Source organism: Haemorhous mexicanus, chromosome 27 (assembly GCF_027477595.1).
Source record: "Haemorhous mexicanus isolate bHaeMex1 chromosome 27, bHaeMex1.pri, whole genome shotgun sequence".
NCBI lineage: Eukaryota > Metazoa > Chordata > Aves > Passeriformes > Fringillidae > Haemorhous > Haemorhous mexicanus.
The window spans coordinates 150,380-160,528 of record NC_082367.1 but is presented as its reverse complement, the minus strand read 5'-3'; positions in this window follow the sequence as shown (position 1 = coordinate 160,528).

The following is a 10,149-nucleotide window of genomic DNA, read 5'->3' as shown; positions in this document are numbered from 1 at the left end:
TAAATAATTAGACCAATGTTGAACATGTACCTATTCTGAACACAGTCCCTTCCAGTTGCACCTTGCAAAGTTTAAAAGCCTGGCGAAGAATCCCCAGAGAAGCAGCTGTCTATCCCTGATCTCACCACACATAGAAGGATCTACAGTGCAAAGGAGGAACTTGTTGGGGGCCACAGAGCCTGAGCATGGCCAAGCCAGAAGCACGGGGCAATTCTGCTCAGTCTGCATGTTTCCATCAGCACAGACAGCACAGATATTCCAGTAATTTCAGAGAACAGAGGGCTCTCTGAGCTGCTGTGTACTCCCATGTGTTTCCCTGCTGTCAGTGATTATCCATGGAATTCCCAACAAGGACCTACAGTCACTCACAACATTTGCTGCAAAGTTTCTAAAGGGGCCTGAGGACAAGCTAGTTTTAGTCTCTTGTTTATTTGAACAAATTCATCGCTTGCCAGAAAAGTTCCCCTCCAAACCCCCACACTCTCCTGAGCCAGAAGGCAAGGCCCTTCCATCCCACACAGGCTGCTCTGTCCAGCCAGCTCGTTGGGAGGCGGTTCCTCCCTTCTCCCAGCTGCTAAAAGCAGCACTGAGCTTAGACAAGAGATTTCCCCCACCATCTGGGCTGGGGAACACCAGGGGGGCTGTCTAGAAGCCTGGCAAACCCAGCATCCTGCTCCTGGCAGGATCCACTTGCCTGTGGCGTATCAGAGGGATGCCACATCCCCTTCCACAGATGGATATTGCTGGCTGCACAAGGCCTGATACAGTACATGGATAAAAGTTTCTTTTCCATGCAGCCAACTGAGTTCCTGCTGTCCATTTGTGTCCCAAAACTCCCAGATACTGGTTTCAGATGGAGCCAAGGTCATGTGCTCAGAGTTGAATGAGCTCTGGAGATTCCACATGGACCAAAGAGAGCAAAGACCTGAATTCAAAGATGTTGCAGGATGTTGGAAAAGGCCCAGAACAAGGATCTGCTCAAAGGGTGGATGTTCAATATGGATCACAGAGGAGCTGTTCTGTCCTGAACTGTGGGATCACTGTTGTCACTCAGAGGCACTTCCAGGGCAGGATGGGGTAGTGTACTGGGTGGCCAGCCCTGTTCAGAGTCTGTGACAAGATCCAGCTCTCCTTCCACAGGGTAGTGTACGATAAGGCTGAGGTAGAAATCAAGGAGAGCATACAACACTGAGTCTTTTTCACTCTGCTCCAAAGCTGCTCTGGTGCTCTTTGGTCTTCATTGCTGCAGTTACCAGCAAAGAAATTAGTTAAATAGCAATGGAAAAAATGTAGCTCTGTGAAAAAACCCAAATGGTCATTTCATGGGTCTCAAGGAAACTCAAGAACTTTCCCTCTCATCTGCTCACCAGTTTAAAGGGGATCCTTTCACCCCCACAACTAAACTTTTCTAATTCAGAGGTTTAGCTACAAGAACAGCCTATTTTGGAGATTTAGGGATGTCTTGAGGTGCTGTAGTTGACATCCAAATGTCTCCAACTCACTGAGCAAACATATGCAGTATTTATGCAGTAATCCATAATTAGGGAGCACTGCTTTGCCCACACTCCGTATGAGAAGGCTGGCTGCTGTTACATGTATTCCAGGAATATTTACAGTTCCAAGCCTTGTTACATTGGGTGGGACCTTAACTGCTATCAGCACTTAACTGGGGATAAGCAACCAACAGATGGATCCAAAATCTGACCCCATAGGATCATGTGCCAGAGGTTTTGATGCTGCCAGTTCATTTCCAGTGACTTCCCAGTCAGTCTCAGTGGCTACGGCATCAAGGCTGCCAGGCCAGGACAGGCTCCAGGGCTGTCAGGTTGACCCAGCTGTTGAGAGTGAAGTCAAAGGTCAGCAGCAATGTCAGGGGAAAGGAAACCTTGTTAGGGGTTGAGGGAGGTAAAGTTGCTTTCTCAGGCATTATGAAATCAACAAAAAGAGGGATCCAGCCTGATCATGAGGAAAAAATGTCTCTGATCTCCCCTTCCCAAGTGCTATGACCCCACAGAGAGAGAGGGAGGGTGAGCAAAGCCAGAGCACAGCCTAGGCGCCCCATCGAGAGAACTGGGGGTTCCCAGACCAAGAGAGCAGCCCCAGGTTTGTTCACATATTTCAGGGATACCTGACTCTGCACTGGAAACCAGAGTACTTTGTTTTCAGGGTGGCCATTCAGAGCTTGTACTCTGCTGTGGCTGTTCTGCATGACAAACACAAAGCCTACAGTAAATGAAATTACATGTTGGGCTTGTTTTTAAAAGCATTAACATTTACGGAAAACTAGGAACTCATACCAGTTCAGGCTAAATCTGAACAACAGAGAAAATAAATCAGACTGGGCTTCGTCCACATACTTTTCTATGAAGAAAGATGTTTACAATACATACAACACTCCAGAATAAATCTGGGATAAACAAAGCTGAACAAATCTTCTCAGTCCTTCTTCCTGTGAAAAAAAAATATAAACCTTTTCAAGAGAGAAGCAGCCCACCATCTATTCACTCCATCTAGTTTTAACTCTTTGTGAGGATCAGTGCAGACATCGTGGAGGACAGACTGCTCCCCAGCTTGTGCATTACTTGGCTGCATGGATGTTTCTCGAAACTCCTTCCCTTTCTTTGCTAGGCAAAATAACACCTTTCTCCAAAGGCATCAGAACAGCTTACCTGTGTGCCAGCTCCAAATCCCTTCTTGTAGGCACCAAGCACCAGCAACTCCAGCAACTCCAGCAACTCCAGCAGGAAGCAAGAGAAGATGGAATCATTAGTTTGCACGAAGGGCTTAGCACTTTTAAAACCAGAACTTCTGTTCCCTGTGTCTGAATCCTTGTACTGCAGAGGTTTTATGAGAAGACCTTTTTAAGGTCCCCAGTGGCCACCAAAACATTACTCTGATATTTCAGGGCGGAATATCAGATACATCTGATATTCCACCCTGGATAATGACTGGTTCCTTTCCTAAATTAGCATACAGAGAGGTGCCATTTAAAGAATGAAAAGTCACACACTAATTTTTGAACTTGCAGGACTTGGAAAGTCATGCTCCTGAAATGTAGGGAACCTAGTATTTTCCAATTCCTACATCACCTTTTTTTTGCCTGCAAACCCAGAGCCAGCCTGGGAGATTGCTGGCCATGGCAGAGCTTTATACCCAACAAACACCAGCACTTTTACCCAGTGACCAAACACCAAAGACACAAACTGTCTCCTTTGACACAAACACCAAACCACACACATGTGCCTTGCAGCCAAGAATCACTTTGAGGACCTTGTGTCTCAAAGAGGAGCACAAAGGAGCTCATTTTGGTCTGGTTGAGCCTCCAGTCACACAAACTCCTATATTTCCTCTCCTTGTCACCTTCTCACTGTCTACACAACTGCTTTTCTGCAGCTGAAATATGGATTAGGGAACTGACCTGAAATAAAAATAACCTAACAGGATGAAAAATCAAAAAGAAAGAAAGGGGATTTTGTCCTGGTTTTCTTTTGGAATTGAGATAATTCCGAAAGCTAGGCCATTGCATAGCCACTCAAATGGTTCAACAAGATGAGAGAGAGGAACAGTGGTGGTGCAGAAGGGATCAGTCACAGAAAGGAGAATTTGACTGGCTTCTGGAACAATCAGCCATAGCAAGGAGAATATAGCTGGGTTCTGGAAAAATCAGCTGTAACAAGGAGAACGTGACTGGGGTTCTGGAAATGCACTGCTGCTGTAAAGAAATATTTGTGAAACCAAATCCTGCCCCAGTTTGGAGCTATCTGTTTTTCACTGGAGACTTGAGAGCCTGTCTACTGCTGACTGAGAGCCTGCCACACAGACAAATCCCACTTGGCTGTCCATTAGCAACAAAGAATCATTTTCCTGCAGGACCACAACATTCTTGGGTCGGTCTCTGATACTTTGAATAAAAACAACTCAAAAATCTCACTTTAATAGCTTGGTTGACAGAAGAAGAAAAACACAAACCTGTTATGCAACCTGTGCTATTAATAATATTTAAAAACCCAGGCTGAGAACTGGGTAAGGCCCACAGGAAGGTGAGAGATGAGCTCCAGGTCTTTGTGGTTCAGGAGAATTTCCTGTCTTGTGAGCGCGCATTTCCTCTGATCCAGGGAGGGAGGGATGGTGTCCAAGGCCATTCCTTTCACTCACCAGCCATGACATCAGCTGGAGCAAGGGGTGGGTGAGCAGTTTTAATGCTAATACATGGTGACTTGGAATTGAATGACTGGGAGAGATGAGGCAAGCTGGATTTGGGGCCTTGGAGATACAGAGATAAGTAGGATGTATTATTTCAGCTGCAGATAAGTAGCAGTGAGGATGTGCAGATTAACTCTGCTCCTTTCCTGAGGGAGCTGTTCCAGCAGGACCTGTCTGCACCCATCAGGGTCCATCCGTTGCATGAATGACCTGGGCTGACCATTCCCCACCTGCTTCTGGAGAGCCACAGCAGAGACTGCAGGGGTCACACATAACTGCTGGGAGTGGGGAAATCCTGTGGAATGGGCCAAGGCAAATGCCAGGATTCCAGTGCGGGGGGGGGAAATCCTGTGATCCTTCTGTTTTCATGGCCCAGGGAGAAACCACTCCCTATGATGTTCTTTTCACTAGCAGAAGGGCCTCTGGAAATCAGATGGCCACACGTGGATTTAGGAGGCTGGGCAATCAGGTTGGTAAATGTTTAGTGCAGGGTTTTTCAAAAGCAGATAAAGCATGTTCTTGTTGAAAATCCCACCTCCAGCAGTAACAAAAGCAAGGTACTGTGGCAATGTTCCTTAATTAGTGCATACACTTTGTGAGGTGGGATTCTTTTCTTAGCCTTCTTTTATGGCTGGGAAAGCCAAGGTGTGAACGAGGCAGCATTTACCAAGGCTCCATTGTGTGCTAGTGCCCAAACCAGAAACAGATCGTACTGCTTCTGACTCCCAGTTCCTGCTCTCATTACCGGAAAATTCCGCTCCTCAATGGCACAGCCAGCTGGTTCCAATAATAAATCCAACCTGTTGCAAAGATCAAGTCCATTTTTTCACTCCTTAGCCCAAAAAAAATTTAATTTTCAAAACACAGGTTTGGCTTTTCACTAGAAAAAGGATTTGTTTTTCATGATTCATCTGGTTTTTGATTTTTTTTTTTCTCTCTCTCTCTTTTTAAAAGCCAAACATTCAATCACTCTGTTCAATATAGGTTTCTTAGGCCAGGAGCGCTGCAACTATCGTTACCCTATAAATCTTCATTATTCTTCCTATAAATACACTTCTGTATTTTTCATTTTGTTATTTTTATGACTAAAAATGGCACCTTTAGTAAGCTTCAAAATGCTTTCCAGAATTAAGAACTCTGAATCAAATCCTGTAGTCCTGACTTCTGAGAAGAAACACTTTTTTAAAAAATTTGTAGTATTCCTTGGCTTATGTCCAAAGCAATAACATTTAACTATAGCTTTCCAACATGGCTTTAATTATGCCAGTCTGGTGGTAAAGATAATATTTTTTTACTTAGACACAGTCAGATTGTCATAATGGTATGTTACCTATTCCTATATGGGAATATGCTAAATCAGGAGAAAATCCCCATATTTTTAAACTGTGCCCACTCAAGTTATGTCAGAACAAAAGATTTGTGAACAAGCTTTAATGTTAACAGGTACTTCTAGCACATACAGTAATCACTGCTGGGCTAAAAATGAATTCAAATGCACACAAAAATTACATTTGTCCTTTTATAAAAGTAGCAGGATATTATTTCTAGCTTTTCTTTTTACATACTTGGTTTCTTAACCTGGAAATTCAGATTCTGTGGAGGTTGGAAGATTTTCAGGCAAGTAGAAAGTAACTGAAAAAAGGTTTATCACCAAGTTTATGAGTGTAAAGACTGATCTGTTGAAAGGAGAAGCAAATGTTAATTAGATCCTTAAATTATGTTTTTCATTCCTCTTTCAGCACAGATGAGTAAATAATTTTGCAGAGAAAGGATGCTTTTGTTGAAGAATCACACCAGACTCCCATTAAATCCCATCTTGTCCAAGAATCAGTAACTCACTATAACTAGGAGAACGGGGGGTTAAAATTCCTGAATCCATCTGGGATGGCTCTTTTATCTCTGCTCTCCTCTTGAACTTCATCCCATCAGATGGGGTTGGACACAATTTTTCAGTACAACAACAGGCAACAAGGGAGGTAGGAACATTAAACTAGGTGCTTTCATGGGTGTTTTTGTAGTGTTTCCTCAGGTCCAGAGCCCTGTGCTGAGCAGGCAGGGGTAATCCTAAAAGCAACACCACTCCATGGAAAACCCAGGAGCTTTGGGGCTTCCAAACAATCAAAACCAGTCAGGGAGATCAAAGTTCTTCCCCATGGGCCAGCTTCAGCATTGGTGGCCCCATTTATAACCCTGCCACACAAAAGAAGCAAATTATTAATTTTTCTGGGTGCCTTTGATATGGACACTTATTCTCTTCCATCAAAGCCAAAGAATACCTGGAAAACCACTTCAGAGGATTTGAAATTATCTCAATATATCTTCATTGCAAAGAACACTGCAATAGGAGAAAACAGGTTGAAATTTAAAAATCAGAAATCCCACACAAACCTTTGTTAAAAAGCCCAAGCCTCTGAAAACTTGTTGAGCTTTTAGCCTGAAAAAAGAGGGTAATTCTGCCCTCCATTCAGTTTTTCAGCATTCACTAAGACAACAGCGAGATCAAGAAAAATTGTCCCACTGTATTTCTCTCCCAAAGCCTGATGGAAACCTTGCGAGCAGAAATAAGTAAACTACAATTTGCTTCTGGAACCTCCAGCCAAAGAGTTCAGACAGCAAGGCTTCACCCCTTTAAACTTCAGAGAAAAGTTTTCAAGATTCCCACCCTGATTTCCTGATCCATGTTTGTTGGAATCAAAGAAGCGATGTAAATGTTAGACTGATTTCTCTGGGGTTTTTTTTCAGTGACAAACCACCTCTAAGAAAGCAGCTCTTGGTGAACTGGACTGTTGGCAATCAAGAAAATATTCAAGTGTCTCTCTGTTGACTGAAGTAATCCATTCAGCTGGCCTCTTTGGAGCAGAACATTCCCCCACGGGCCCCCAATATGGGTACTGCTCCATCAAATCCAGAGAATTTCAGGGATTTATTGCATTTTCTCTGCCCAGATAATCTTAGATCAGCCTTACAGACTTTATATACCCTGCAGTGTGCAAAACCCACAGGTATTCCATCCTGGAAGAGGCGTGGGTATCATCTCCCCTCCCTTCCTCATTCCTTAGGACTGATTGGGGTTTTTTAAATATAAGGGTTAAATCCTTAGAAAATTCCCTTGAGATAATCTATCCAGTAATTGTAACTGTGATGGTCTCATTCACAGAAGTGGTCAATTTGGGAATTTATTCTGGTTTATTCTGTGTAGTCAGTTCCAGTGTTATATTGTAAATGTGAAATCCCCTGAGTCCATGGGAGATTTGCAGATGGCACTGGACATTACTTCAAGCCAGATCCTTGTGCACAGTTATACCATTCCCACCCATTCAAATTCCCTGCTTCCCAATGCCACTGAGTCTCATCCCAAGCCCAGAGAAGCAATCTTTCCTCCCTCAAAGACATGATACAGTTTCCACATGTATTACCTATTCCAGTTTTCCCATGTATTACATGGACACCATTTGCAGGGGGTCTGCTATGATAAAAAAAAACCACAAAGACCCCCATGTGAAGCCTCCTGTCTAATAAGGGAAAACCTAGAAAAGCTTTCTTGAAATGTGTTTTGCTAGAAGTTCAGCACCTCCCCATCCTTTCTACAGCAGTGAGAGAACAGATTCAGCCTCTTACCTTTCACCACTGGAAGACTGTCCTTAGCAAATCCTACCCTTAATCTTTGATTTCTAGATTAAATAAATCTGGTTTAAAAGCTTCATCCATAGCACCAGTTTTAGACCTCTGGTTGTTCTTTTGGGTCTCCTTTGTTCTCCAGTGTGTCTTTCTCTCTGTCAGTGCACCAAAGACTCCCAGAGTGGCACAATTAATCACCCTGTGCCTCACATGACTTTCCTGCTAATATATGCTAGAATAAAAAGGTGTGGTTTTTTGTGTTGTTTTGGTTTTTTTGTTTTGTTTTGTTTTGTTTTGTGGTTTTGGTTTTTTGTTTTTTTTTTTTTTTACAAAGACCCAACTGTTAAATTGTGATCCCCTAAAAACTCCACATCAATCTCGGCTGTGTTACCACTGAGCAAATTCCCATTCCTACAAATCCACTCTGGTTTTCCTTGCTTGTCCAGGAGAACCTGATCTACCTGTTCCAGACTTACAGGAAGAAATGAACCAAAAATATATATTAATTCAACTGCACAAGCTTCTGGAGAGAAAAAAAGAGATGAGGGATAGTTCTCTGAGGAGCTTCTTTCTTGGCACATCTCCAGCCCCGTCTGGGCAAGGATAGATGTGTAACTGCTCCAGAAATTCAGCCCTGAGTCCCTCTAGTGTAATTTTTCTGATCAGTGACCATTTGTGGGGTCGTGAAAGACTTTCCAGCCATCTCCACTTGATGCTGTGTTTCCAGCTCACTTTTAAGGCTGCAGATAGAGCCAAATGTCACGTAACTGGTACCAGACCATCACATGCTTCTGCTCTGCCACCCCATGCTCAGCTTTGCTATGGCCTCATGACATGGGTGCCACACTCTACACAAGCCCAGATTTTAACTTACAGAGTGCAAAATACACACAGTCAGTGAAGAAAAAACTGAACACTCCACACACTGCTTGGAGCTTGGTTAAACTGGAACACAGAGAAAGTGCTTTTAACTGCATTTTACAGAAGGGATTAAGAGAAAAGAGGCCTGATTTAGCTCCTTAACTCCAGGTATTTTTTGATGTGCTTCAATTAGATGTCTAAAGTGAAGAGCAGCCCTTCTCCACAAATCCTGCACTGCTACACACTTACATGCACAGACACATGCACACAGGTGCCTACCTGAGTGTAGAGGGTGCAGCAGAGACTTGTGCCAGCTCCTGCAGTGAAAACTGATTGCCTGGTACTGCCATCTTCCATCTATGCTGTTTTCAGCACAGATGCCCTGATGAATCCACTGTCTCAGCCTCCAGCTCTCCCTCTTTCTCTGCCAGCCTTGCACTGTGCCCTTCCCTGTGCTGGCTCCATTCAAACAAGTCCCTTGCATAACTTTCTGTGTTTCCTGTTGCCTTAGAATCAATTTGAACAGACTGGGGCTTGTTTTCAGCAACATCAGAACTGTTGTACTGGGCCACTAGCTGAACACTTTGGGATGTTCACTGGTGGGCTGGAAAAGCTCATTTATGTACTTTATCTTAAAACATCATTATCATAAGATCCCACAGCTGACTGCATATGGACTACAAACATTCCAACAGATATCCCAAGAGCTACTCACAATCAAATATCCGACCCAGGATTAAATTTGTTCCATGGGATCCTTATGGAGTATGTAAACAAACGAGTCCTGCCAGTTAGTAACTTATTCCTGTGAACACCCAGAACACTCTTATTTGACCAACTGTTCTGGATTGCAAGGCAGGATGTATTCTATTACCATCTGTATGGCAGTTGTCTAGGTGTTAAGTGGGCAATTTCCCCTTATCTCTCTCCCTGAGAGATCACAATCACTCCTCCCTCAGCAGGGGGCATCCCGTGATAAGAGGCTATTGAATGTCACTGCATGGCTGATAAGAACTGTAACATCCCATTGTGAGATGCTCCGCCCAGAGGGAGGAGCCGAGCATTGCTATCCAGATATAATCAGGAGATTCTGACACACCAGCACAGCTTCTCCACTGGATTCACCAGAGGAACAGCAGCTGCTTCTACTTCCACGGATCTGCGGAGGAAGAATCACCCTTCTTCTACAGGGCCCCCTGCTCCAACAGAACCACACCTGGCACCTCAGGAGGACTGCAGCCACTTTTCCAACTGGACTGCTGCCAACACCCTGACCAACAGGGTGTCAGGTTGAGTTCTGACTCTGTCATTTTAGTGTACTGCATTGTTTTTATTTTATCATTTTATGTTTTTTCCCCCCTTCCCTATTAAAGGACTGTTATTTCCTGCTCCTGTATTTTTTTTTTTTTTTTGTTGCCTGAGAGCCCCTTAATTTAAAATTCATAGCAATTTGGAGGGGTGGGGAGG